This window comes from Neoarius graeffei, chromosome 1, assembly GCF_027579695.1.
Source record: "Neoarius graeffei isolate fNeoGra1 chromosome 1, fNeoGra1.pri, whole genome shotgun sequence".
In the NCBI taxonomy this organism is placed as follows: Eukaryota; Metazoa; Chordata; class Actinopteri; order Siluriformes; family Ariidae; genus Neoarius; species Neoarius graeffei.
In genome coordinates, this window is record NC_083569.1 from 26,804,504 (window position 1) to 26,817,853 (window position 13,350).

Consider the following 13,350-nt stretch of genomic DNA (forward strand, 5'->3'; position numbering starts at 1 on the left):
TGATTTACTGTTTTCTTCTATGGACTGTAACGGCATTTGCTTATTTAGTAATTTTAATACAGAATTTACTTTGATGAAATTATTCAGACACTCCAGCGCCCCCCCTAAAAAAAAAATCGGATCTGCACGATACAAGGTGCATGCGCCAAAAGGCGCGCCGTTTGCATAGAAATGCAAAGAAAAGAAAGTTAAAATTCACGTGCACAGCATGAACTTGGGAAAAAAATGACAACATATACCAAGCAAAGCTTTAACCAATACACGTGCAAAGTATGTCTACACAAAACTTACAAATCCAAGGATTTTTACTAAGAAAATGCCAAAACAGCACCATAATTAGTATTTAGCAGGTCAATACTCACCAGTTGTGTGTAGTTCAGCAGCAATGCCCTGTGTCAATTTCCGTTTGTGGATGGCATTGCTGTACAGGTCCAAAGTCTTGTCGTAGAAACAAGGGTTGGCACGGAAAAAATCGACCAACTTCTCCTCGTCTGCTACGCCAAAAGAGTAGGACAAACTCCTGGCCTGCTGGCCACTGTCGTGGTCTTCACCCTCCTCCTCACTGCTCCTTGTCCTCTCTCTCTCCTCCCTCTCTGCCGCCGTCTCTCTCTCCTCCCTCTCTGCTGCCGTCTCTCTCTCCTCTGTCTCCATCCTCCTCTTCCCTTTTGCCTTCGGCATATTGAATTTAAGCGATGCAATGAAAATGAAACTGGGTTTTCTCTCAATCAAAGCCTACGTGTACAAATGGCAGTAGGCACCCCTGCAACTTTATATACCCGAGTTTTCGTGCGATTGCTGCCCTCTCGCAGTACGGCCAATGCACGGCCGACTTACTCGACACGCATGGATAACGTACGAAATATCTGAACGTGCATTGGCCGCACTAATTCCGTATGTAGGGTGCACGACAGACATACGGAGTCCGCAAGTGCGACGTACGAAAAAAATTGACATTTTGCCCAAACCTGACACCAGCAAATCGTACGAAAGACGCACGTCGGCCGTACGAAAGACACACGAGGCCGTAAGTTTGTCTTGCAACCTGAAAAAAACGTAAGTGCCCGTAGAGTTTGTTTGACATGACAAAGAACCTCTGTGGCCGGTCTGCGGCCAGTCTACGGCTCGAAAATCAGCACGTCACACACGCGCCCTCCGTGCGTTTCTTTGCGTTTTTTGCACGTAGACCGGCCGTAGGAGCACGTACGGCCGGTTGTGACCGAGGCATAACAAATTATCATTAAACTTGAACGAATCCAAAGTAATATTATTTGGTAACAACAAAACAAACACACAAATAAATATTCAAATAGATGGGGTTATTATAGAAAGAGTTAAGGAAATCAAATTTCTTGGAACAACTATTGATGAAAAACTTAGCTGGAAACCACATATAAAAACATACAATCCAAAGTATCAAGAAGTATTGCAATATTAAACAAAGTCAAACAGTTTCTAGATCACAAGTCACTCCGGATTCTTTACTGTTCCCTGGGTCACCTTATTTAAGTTACTGTGCAGAGGTATGGGGCAATAATTACAATAATACAATACATTCATTATTCATTCTCCAAAAAAGAGCAATATGGATTATACACAAGGCTGGTTCTCGGGATCATACAAATACATTTGTGGGTGCAATTGGTCTTACGTGATCAGTCTCATTAAATCAGTCTCAGTAATAATACCTTTAATTTTGGTGTTTAATAATAAGTTACCAAACAGCTAAATTATGGTATATTCCAAATTATTATTATCACTACCAATGCAGCAACAATGTATTACTTACCGTATTACATAGACACTACAGCCAATAGTATTCATATACTCTTGGGTGAACGCAATTTGGAGTTCTTTTAGATTGTGTGACTTCAAGGATATATCAGCAAAAACAGACACACAGTTTAACAGGATAATTGAATTTATTATAACAAAGGTACTAAATGAACAATAGCAGTCGAATACATTATATACAATATGGTCATATACTTGATGAGCATGTGTGTGTGCGTGTCTGTGAGCGTGTGTCTGTGTGTGTGTGTGTGAGGGGCTGTAAAGTTTGGAATGTTCTCAAGTGGTGTTAGGGGAAGGGATTCCACCTCATGGTCGAGACAAAGGGACTAGCCGTGGTTGCTAACCCACTAGCTTATAACATTACTAAATCCACTGAAATCTTGATGAGGTCAAGATATGTGTAATAATGAAATTAAAGGTGTTAGAAAGGATAGAGAAAGAGCATGCAACAACCGATCTATTAAAAACAACTGAGAGGACAATATAGAACAATGATCAATTCAACACTCTGAGTATCTACAGTGTGCACAATTAAACAGTTCCTGAGTTTAAATTCACACTACTTCATAAAGCTAATTCCTAAGACTAGTTTTTGCCCAAAATGCCAGCCTTACTTCCAGTATTTGCTTCTATGCAAGATGAGATGTCCCGAAGAGGCAGAGTTTCACAGAGCTCGTGGAGGCTTCTGTAAAAAGGCGCAGAGAATTCCTTGGTCCGAACTTTGTCGTTCGTGAGGAAAAGTCTCTGATCAAACAATGTGCACAGCGATTAAGTCAGAAGGAATCCGGTCGCTTCTAACTTTTAATTAATTGCTTTGGGCTGCAGTCGTAACGTGACTTATAATGAACAAATAAAATCGGTTGTAACTCAAAATGAGTGAGACGGCACACTTAAGTAGCATTTTTACCGGCCAGCGGTAAACACGAAAGCGCGCTGAGTCTTCTTTTCTTGCAAGGCAGACGTCTTGATCTCGGATGTTCTGATGAGAGGGTGTCTCTTTATGTCTGTACTACGCATGGTCCACAGCGCCAAAGAGGCTGAACTGAGGGTTTCCGGGTCACCTATAGAGTCATGGAGGAAGTGACGTAGGTGATCCCGCCCAGCCGTGACGTAGGTCATCGCGGAAGTTAGTTGATGGGATTTGTAGTCCAAGACGGGACTGGGCTGTCCCTACACATTATTCTTACAGTCAGAAATACTGAAATTTGCAGATCTGGTGGACTATCAAACAGCACAAATATTATTCAAAGCAAACAATAATCAACTACCACATAATATTCAAAAACTGTTCACTGAAAGAGAAGGGAGTTATAATTTAAGGGGTTTATTTAAATTTAAAAATTATAGGGTGTGCACAACCAAGAAAAGTTTTTGTATTTCTGTTTGTGGGGTAAAGCGGTGGAACAGTTTAAATGAGGACCTCAAGGGATGTCCAGACATGAAGCGGTTTAAAAAGATGTACAAAAATTTGATTTTCACAAGGTATAAGGATGAAGGGGATTAATCATAACTGGCTGTTTATTGTGTAAATTTTCTTTTTTGAGTCTTCATCTATTTGTTTTGTTTTTATTTTGTTCTCCATTGTGAGTGTGGGATTTGTAGTAAACTTGTGTGTAGACATATGGATATACACATATAATTAATTAATTATATGATATAGTCATAGAGAATTGATATCTGAATAGTTGAAGTAATAAGTAATATACAGTGTGTGTATATATATATATATATATATATATATTAGTGCTGTCAAGCGATTAAAATATTTCATCGCGATTAATGTCGCGACTGTCATAGTTAACTCACGATTAATTGCAATTTAATCGCACATTTTTGTCACATGAAAAACCATTGTAATTCTCTTATCAGCATAAAAAAGTGAATGGGCTTGCTCACCGTTCGAACTACGGGGGTACTCGGGGGATTCGAGATCCCCTGAAACAGACATGAGATCCCTTGAAAACATGTTTTGGGAAATGTTGGGGGGTCTCTAAAATATTGTCAAAATGATGTTTATTGACAGCAATCGTGTGTAACGGGAAGCATTTGCATATCCGAAGTGAGCGCACGATGGAGAGCCGCGCTCTGAGACAAGCGCAAGCACCGCCCCAAGGGAATAAAGGGACCCCCCGAAAATATCGGCATAGTTCGAACACTGGTTGTACCAATGTTTCTTTTTTTATTGCAGAGCATAACACGTCTTGTCACAGCCACTACAAAGTGGGGCTGGAGCCGCCGATGGGAAAACGAAACCTAAGCCGAACACCGTGGCTCTTCGGGGGAGGGCAGAGGACTCTGGCTGTGCGGGGCGTGGCATCATGTCACAGAGCGTTAATCTCACGATAAAAAAATTATCGCCGTTAAAATTGAGTCAAGTTAACGCGTTAATAACGCGACATTTTTGACAGCATATATATAAGGAAGCTTGATAATCAATTTATATTGACTAAAGTAGAGGGGTGGAATTAAATAAGTTTTTACTTCAGCCCACTCCTTTTCAGACATGTAAACTCAAAACTGCTTAGTGCATCCTTGTTTGTATTTTTGTCTTGTTTTCTTTTGTTTTCTCTCTCATTATCTGTAGCCGCTTTATCCTTCTACAGGGTCGCAGGCAAGCTGGAGCCTATCCCAGCTGACTATGGGCGAAAGGCAGGGTACACCCTGGACAAGTCGCCAGGTCATCACAGGGCTGACACATAGACACAGACAACCATTCACACCTACGGTCAATTTAGAGTCACCAGTTAACCTAACCTGCATGTCTTTGGACTGTGGGGGAAACCGGAGCACCCGGAGGAAACCCACGTGGACACGGGGAGAACATGCAAACTCCGCACAGAAAGGCCCTCGCCGGCCCCAGGGCTCGAACCCAGGACCTTCTTGCTGTGAGGCGACAGCGCTAACCACTACGCCACCGTGCCGCCCATTTTGATATATTATTACATATATTATTTAAGGTTTATTTTCTAATTTAGTGGCTTTTTACGTGTTATTGTTGCAAATGCTGTTTTGTTTTTCTTGTTATCTGCTTATTTATTCATTGTTTGTTTACATGTTTGAAATAAACCATGCCCCCAGAGTGAATATTCATGAGCGAATTGGGCGTGGTGTTTCGCCCAGTGGAAACCTACAGTAACCCTTTGTGTACCGCGCACGGGGCGGGATTTTTTTCTTCAATCAGAAAGGTAGGGACACGCCCATACCCAATTCTACACCTGTGTTGTTGAGCATGGAGAAAACCAGAAAATAGGGAAAAAGTTAGGGCAGGCAAAATAAAGATTTTTTCTTTCTTTTTTAAAATAAGGTAACTATTCCTAAATCTCCTATAATACCACATGAGAGTATAGAATAAAAGGACCAAATTCCTATTTTTATTTTCGACTCTAAAAAACCCATTTATCAACTTCATTTAAAAAGAGTGTGCCAAATAAGAAAAAAAAAACTTCTCCTAGAACAAAGACAGAGGCATTGCAATATCAGGTTAGTATATGGAGCCAAAAGAGCAAACCCTATCCCAGCTCCTTGCTCTAAAAAAATTTGCTTGACATAACACTCTCGTTTAGAGAACAAATCAGATATCAAATTGATTAGAATAGATACTACACTTGATCCTGGTCAAAATACAAAGAAATGATAATTTACTGCAGCTAATGGCTTTAAAGATACCATTTCCACATATTAAAATCCAGAAAGGTAAACACAGCTAGACTCCGCCCCCAACAGCTGGATCCTTTTGAAGAGAGACATCGCCTTTTGGGGCGTGTGGGAGATACTTCAATACAAAAAGATCAACAGTTCTAACATTTGTTGACTAAAAATGTTCAGCTCCACCAGAGCAAAGCCTACAAAAATATGGACCCTTTTCACGTGACGTCACGACAAACGCGGCCGCCATTTTGGACATGTACTACCAGTAGTTTACCACAGCCAGCATTGAGGAACGGCAGCAAAGAAAGTTTTTACTTTCAGCAAGACTTCCATCATGCCACTATATTGTTGTGCACCTGGATGTAGTAACCATCAACAAACAAGGCAAGGTTTATCATTTTATCGGATCCCGACGGAGAAGATGGATAGCGGCCATTAACAGGAAAGATTGGCAGCCCTCGGCATACCAGCGCTTGTGTAGTGACCACTTTGTTGGAGGTAAGACAAATAAAATTAGCCAGAAAAGGCATCACATTGCTGTTAACATTCTGTGGCGGCGAGTGTGTAACCAAATAGGTTAAAATAACCCATTGTAACCTCTTTGTTCTTCTGTAGTAGCTATTGTTGACTAGCTAATGTCAACAACATAGTAGTTAGTATGTTACTGTAGCAATGTTTACGTTCAGTCATTTGGATGACTGTTAAAACCTTTCAGTCTCAAGTTTTTCCTTTACTGTATTTACTAGTTTACTGTAATTATGATCCGGCAGCTATTTACACCGGATCCAGTGTAAATAGCTGCCGGAGCCAATGTCCGAGGTTCCGGAGCGCGCTCCGGCTTGCTCCCCCTCAAATTAAGTAGCGCGCTCCGGCTTGCTCCGGAGCACGCCGGAGCGCGCTGCTTAATTTGAGGGGGAGCAAGCCAGAGCGCGCTGCTTAATTTGAGGGGGAGCAAGCCAGAGCGCGCTGCTTAATTTGAGGGGGAGCAAGCCGGAGCGCGCTCCAGAACCTCGGCCGGAGCACTCCTGGAGCAAGCCGGAGCGTGCTCCGGAACCTCGGACGTTGGCGTGTATGTGTATGGCGATGGGTTTTTAACGACATAGATATACAGATCATGTGGGCCGAAGTCAGGTAAAGACGAGGGCTTCGTGTACTTCCGTACGTCAGTGAACAATCCTGGTGGAAGCAGGTAAACGTCGTTCTCTAAGCCTGCTAACCTCAATTTTTGCAAATACCTCTCCCTCTGCTCGCCCTGTAAATGCCCTACGTCGCTGGATAGTGAAGGTGTTTTCTGCATCTCGCTCCTTTTTCTTTTATGTTTTTCATTTGTCGCCTTCCTCGCATTCAAACTGATTCAAGCCGAAGTCCACTACATGTCCAAAATGGCAGTCGCGTTTACGAAGGTCACGTGACTGAAAAGGGTCTATACTGAACTCATTAACATTTCTCTCCACGGAAATCTTTAGTAAAGGCCCCGGTCACACCGCCTGAACTTTGCTGGAGCGTTCCTGGAGCGGTGAAAAAAATTCATCACCGCTCGTAACCGTTCACCACCGTTTAACAAAAGTTGGCCCCCGTTAAAGCAACGCCGTATACGCTCGGCCACCGCTGATGTTTCTCGAGGGGCCCTCCTACCGCTCCGAAAGTTTTGAGCTGCACAAAATATTGCGAGCGGTGAGGAGGGGGCAATTTTCCGCCCCGGCAAAGTTCACCCCCGCTGCACCAATGCCCAGTCAAAGTTTGGCACCGCTAGACGCAAGTTTGTGGCTTGGGTCCGCTAGGCCAACGCAGAAATCTTGAACGCTGGACCACCGCTGCTTCGCCAGCGTTGCCCGGGCAGCGATTAAACGTTGCACAAACTTCGGTGGAGCGGTTGTAAGCGTTTTACGAGCGGACACGGGGTTGCTGGAACGGTGTCGGGCGTTGAAGCAGCTATCCATGGCGGCGATGAACTTTGGTTTGGCGTTGGTATAGAGGTGTCGGAGCGGGACCAGAATTTGGCTATAAATACGGGGAGAAATGGACCAGGAGCTCATTTGGAATCGACCTGCCGTTGAGTTCAGACCTCATCTATATCGAATTTGCTCAAAGTTACAGTAAAACTGTATCACCATGGATGCTGAGAGACTTGCTATGATTGGTGCTAAACCAACTTTATTGAGGTATTTCACTCACGTGACCAAGTCATGTGATGCTGCCATTTTGGAAGGCACGGCTCGAATCAGTTTGAATGCGAGGAAGGCGACAAACGAAAAACATAAAAGAAAAAGGAGCGAGATGCAGAAAACACCTTCACTATCCAGCGACGTAGGGCATTTACAGGGTGAGCAGAGGGAGAGGTATTTGCAAAAATTGAGGTTAGCAGGCTTAGAGAACGACGTTTACCTGCTTCCACCAGGATTGTTCACTGACGTACGGATGTACACAAAGCCCTCGTCTTTACCTGACTTCGGCCCACATGATCTGTATACCTATGTCATTAAAAACCCATTGCCATACACAGGTATTGATCTGAAAGCGTATACGAGTTTGGATGCCTACAAATATTTTGTGTCAGGCTGGGTAACATGCCTACATCAGCGGGTCGTCCCTGGAGCCGGTGGTCGCCATCTGATTACAGCTAAGGTTTGTTCACATTTTCATTTACTTTCGGTCCTCAGGATAAACAAAATGTTATTAAAATGTCATTGAAATAACTTCTTAGTCTGTTGAGACATGGCCCGTTATAAATTTGCTGTTACCAGGCAATGACTAAGAACTGTATTATTAGGGTCGGTGTAGTTGTAGCAGTGTATTAGCAGCTAGCTGTTAGCACTAGCTAATGTCAACAACATCGTAGCTGGTATGTTACTGTAGCAATGTTTACGTTCAGTCATTTGGATGACTTAAAACCTTTCAGTCTCAAGTTTTTCCTTTACTGGATTTACTAGATTACTGAGCTAGCGCGCTCGGCCAAGCCGGGAGCCATCGCGCGCTCTCCGGCCAAGCCGGGAGCCATCGCGCGCTCTCCGGCCAAGCCGGGAGCCATCGCGCGCTAGCTCAGTAAACTAGTAAATCCAGTAAAGGAAAAACTTGAGACTGAAAGGTTTTAACAGTCATCCAAATGACTGAACGTAAATATTGCTACAGTAACATACTAGCTACTGTTGTTGACATTAGCTAGCTTGCCGTCCAAAATGGTGGACACCGGGGCGTCACGTGACCCTGTGACGTCAGGTGAAATACCTCAATACCCCCGCCGAGCCAAAGCCCGCATGCGCAGAACGCCGCTAAACCAACGCTAAAGCAACGCCGGCTTCAGCGGTGCACCGCTAAGCCAACACCCGTGTTTTCGATTTTTTTTCCCATTTTGTGCGCGGTGACGAGCGTTGTCGAAATTCGGCCCCCCCTCCCTACCGTTCAAGGAATGCTCCAGCAAAGTTTGGGCGGTGTGACCGGGGCCAAAAGGCGAAAGATTTATGCGTCAATGAAGAGAAACCTGAGCTGCACTTAACACTGGTTTTTGTTGCGATTACATTGCGGGAGGAAGTGAAAGTTGCGAGAAGTTGTTGCGATTTTCTCTTTTTGCGATTAAAATTGAGTGATATGTTAAATATTAAGTTATTACTGAAAAACTATTGATTAAAAAAACAAAGACACTGAGAAATGGTCCTATAAACAACTTTACCAATATAAAAGATCACCAGTGTAGAGTTTTCTTCTCTGTCCATGTTTATGTGGTAAATGTTTTCTTCGTCTATCTAATGGTAAAGATGATGAATCACTCGGTTTCGTCCATTTTAGGTACCGTTTATTAACATATCTACAAGGCACCAGCAGGTACTCGTGTGCCGGCACAACGTTGCCCACGCGAATGAAAACAAACACATAAAACCTCACTTCCCACAGATTGCACACAGGTCAAAATAAGAGTCCCCGGTGAGACACTGCACATGTTGCAGAGTCAAAACATCACACACTCACACATGGTAGGAAACCATTAATAACACAAATTAACACAAATAATATTTGTATGAGAACATAACTCAACACCCCCACTTGTTCTCATCTTCACAAACCATACACAACCATTATCAAGTATATCTAATTTCCAAACAGCAAATTTTTAAACTGCAGGATTCTAATTTTTGGTACAGATTTATGGGCCTTTTCCACGACCCTTTTTCAGCTCACTTCAGCCCAACATGGCTCGCGTTTCGACTACCTCAGAGCAGCACGACTGAGCTCACTTCAGCCTTACTCACACCGTTTTGCAGTGGGGCTGAAGTGAGCCCAACCGAGCCGAGTGGGGCTAGGGGCGTGAGGAGACAGTCCTCTGTGCACTGATTGGTGAGGAGGAGTGTCCTCACATGCCCACACATGCCCTGCGAGCACGCTGGGATCTTTAACCACCATCTGTAAACACCGTAAACCCAGAAGAAGGCTTTCTGAAGCCTTATGCGCCTCGCCTCATCTACTGTATACGCTCTTATCTGTTGGCGTTGTCGGTGACAACAAGCCACAGCACCAAGACCAGCAACACTAACAACTCCATGTCCTCCATGTTTATTGTTTACTACCCGGGTCGTGAGACTACCGCTTAAAAGCTCACTGATGTCACTGTTTGCGCCGCCTAACGACATCACGTGACGTCCACCCACTTTCGCTAACTCCACCCAATGTGTCCACCCACTTCCAGCCAGCACGGTTCAGCGCGGTTGTAGTCGAAATGCAACGCCAACAGCCCCGCTCAGCTCGACTCAGCCCAACTCAGCACCGCACGGCTCAGCCCAACTCAGCCGCGTTGGTAGTGGAAAAGCCCCATTAGTGAGTATGTCTGCAACCATGTTTTCTGTTGGACAGTATTTAATAGTTATTCTTCCTGCCCTAAGTACATCATTAATGAAATGGTATTTCACATCAATGTGCTTACACCTTGACCTATGTACTGGATTTTTACTCAGTGCTATGGCTCCCTGATTGTCACCATAAATTGTTGTACAATTGTAAACATTTGAATCCAAATCATTTAATAACTGCATTAGGTAGATGCTTTCCTGAGTTGTGTTTGCTAAGCCAATATACTCAGCTTCACAAGTTGACAGTGCCACTGTGGGTTGTTTCTTAGACTTCCAAGATATTGCAGGGCCTTGTTTTGTTGGACTGAAACAGTAACCTGTGGTACTACATCTGTCCTCTACAGAGGATGCCCAATCCGAATCACTGAATGCTGACAGACTCAAGTGTTCATCTGTTTTCTTGAAACATAGCTCGTAGTGAGAAGTACCCTTCAAGTATCTTAAAACATGTTTGGCTGCCACCAAGTTTTGTACTTTAGGTTTTGCTAAGGATTGTGACAGTTTACTGACAATCCAACTGATGTCAGGTCTGGTGCACGTCATTGGATAGATCAAGCTTCCAACAATTTCTCTGTAATCTTTGGGATTTTCTATTTCAGTGTTGTTTTCTTCTACATTTCTGTTACATTCCATTTTCAACTCATTTGGTGTAGCTCTAGGTTTACAGTCGGACATTCCGAACCTCTCAAGCATTTTGATTATGTATTTTTCTTGACTCATTTTGATTTCTCCTTCTTTTTGTTCAAACTGGATGCCCAAAAAATATGATATTTGTCCTAAATCTTTCATATTAAATTGAGACTTCATTGTTTCCTTGAACCTGTTTAGCTGATCCTCAGTACTTGCTGCAATGATCAAGTCATCTACCCAGATGATTACTATGATTGTGTCATTTTCAATCTGTTTCCTGTATACACAGTGATCTACCCGATTTCTCTCGAAGCTGTTTTGTTCCAAATGATCGTTTAAAAGTTTGTACCAATTTCTTCCAGGTTGTTTGAGGCCATAGAGGGATTTTTTCAACTTGTACACTAGTTTCCCTCCTGTTTCTGTTGCCTCTTTGAAACCCTCTGGTTGATCTAAATAGATCTCTTCTTCAATGGGGGCATGTAAGTATGCCGTTTTCACATCCATCTGATGTACAGAAAAGTCATTCTGTGCCGCTATCTGCATCAGTGCTCGCACTGAGTGAGATTTGCTGTAGGAGCAAATGTCTCATGGTAATCTATTCCTTCTGTTTGTTTGTATCCTTTAGCAACATATCTAGCTTTGAAAATTTTTCCTGTGTCTATATTTTCTTTCAAAGCATAGACCCGTCTCCCCCCCACTGTGTTTCTATCCTTTGGCAAAGTCACCAATTCAAATGTGTCATTTACTTTAAGTGAAGCCATTTCTTCCTTCATAGCCTGTTCCCACATAGAAGCTTCAGGTGACATGATGGCATCTCTATATGTTCTATGTATGTTCTATATATATTCAAACATATATATGTTTGGATATATCCAAAACTATTCATGATACGGATTTGAAACTTGGTGTACATATTAAGAAGGTGATGTAGATGTGCCTTTTCATACTAAGAAACTTGAGAAATTTAAATTTTTCATGTTTCAATGGAAACAATTTCAGACTTCGTTTGTCAGGTTAGTCTGAGGGGGAGGTTTTGTTTCCGGAGCAGAACTTGAAAATTGTGAGTGATATGGTCTTGAAGGGTAGTATGACTACCTTTGAGTAGTTTGCCATGATAGTATAGTGGTTAGTACTCAGCAACCCTGGTTTGAATCTAGGACATGGCAAAAAAAATAAAAGCTACCTGAACAGGTATAAATTTGGGTTTGCTGTCATTAGTCATTTGCACTGTTAGAGTTGATTTGTTTTTATTTATTTATTTGTCTTCCATTCAATACCTGACACTTTTGCACAGTTTTTATCTTCATTTATCGCAATTCTTGATTTTAGCACTATTAATGCACAGTCACATGTACAAAGTGCATATATAGGGTTTTTTATTGTTACATTTTTATCTGTATATTGTAAAGTCAGCTTGTTCTTTTTGCACAGTTTGTCTTTTTCTTTTCACATGTTTGATAACTTGCTGCTGCAACAAAAGAAATTCCCAGCTTGGGAGCTATCTGATGTTTACAGGAATCAAAACCTCCAATATAGTACACATCTAAAACTTTCGTGCTTTGGTGATGTTGGTGAAAACACTATTGGAAGTCCAGAAAGCTGGTATAGGGTAAGGTGGCTTGCGCCAATCTCTTGCATCTTTACAGCTTTCTTAGCCATTGCAAACAGAGAAAAAAAATAAGCCAGTAAGTAAATAAAAAGAAAGTAGAAGGTAGGAAAATATTGTGTCTCATGAAAAAGTAAGAAAAAGAATTACTGCAGACTAACAGTCCAGTTGCTTGTTAAAAATGGAGAAAACCAGAAAACAGGGAAGAATCAGACCAGAAAAAAAAAAGAATTTTCTTTATTTTTTGAGCAAAATACCTCTTTCTAGGACTACTATAGTATCACACAAACGCATGGAACAGGAAAAGCAAACCCCACTTCTAGCTCTCTACTATCAAACGTCTACTCTTATATAGAAAACACAAACATTAAACTAACACGTTAAAAAAAAAAGTTTGCCTTTTTTTTTTTTTAAACAGGGGCACTATTCCTGGATGTACTGCAATACCAAGTTGATGCGTGGAGCAGAAAGAGCAAGCCCTTATTCCAGCTCCCTGTTCTAAAAATCTGTTTAATATAACATTCTCGTTTAGAGAACATATCAGATATTAAACTGATAAGAACAGATACTACACTTGATCTTAGCCAAAAGCAGGGGCGTGTTTAGCCTATTTTTGGGGGTGCTCAAGCACCCCCAAAAACAAGCTCAGCACCCCCTAGCTCAGCACCCTCAAAAACACTGCTTTTGGACATAATTTTCAGAAATAAGTGCCCTTGCGCACTGCGCAGTGAATGTGTGCGCGGGCGTGTGTGTTCTTGAATTCACCTGTTAGGTGATAGTTCTATAACCAGTAAAATACCTCTCCTCCTTGCGTCCCCTCTGATTGCCTGTCCGCGA

The 13,350-nt window shown here is 42.4% G+C and overlaps 2 non-coding genes across 2 annotated transcripts; both read right to left on the reverse strand.

Moving 5' to 3' along the window:
* Nucleotides 1–5,229: 5,229 nt before the first annotated feature.
* On the reverse strand, nt 5,230–5,426 carry LOC132897868 (U2 spliceosomal RNA). Its single transcript, XR_009656395.1, has one exon. It is a non-coding gene; the product is annotated as a U2 spliceosomal RNA (small nuclear RNA).
* Nucleotides 5,427–12,926: 7,500 nt separating this feature from the next.
* LOC132897208 (U2 spliceosomal RNA) lies at nt 12,927–13,116 on the reverse strand. Its single transcript, XR_009656279.1, has one exon. It is a non-coding gene; the product is annotated as a U2 spliceosomal RNA (small nuclear RNA).
* Nucleotides 13,117–13,350: the final 234 nt, after the last annotated feature.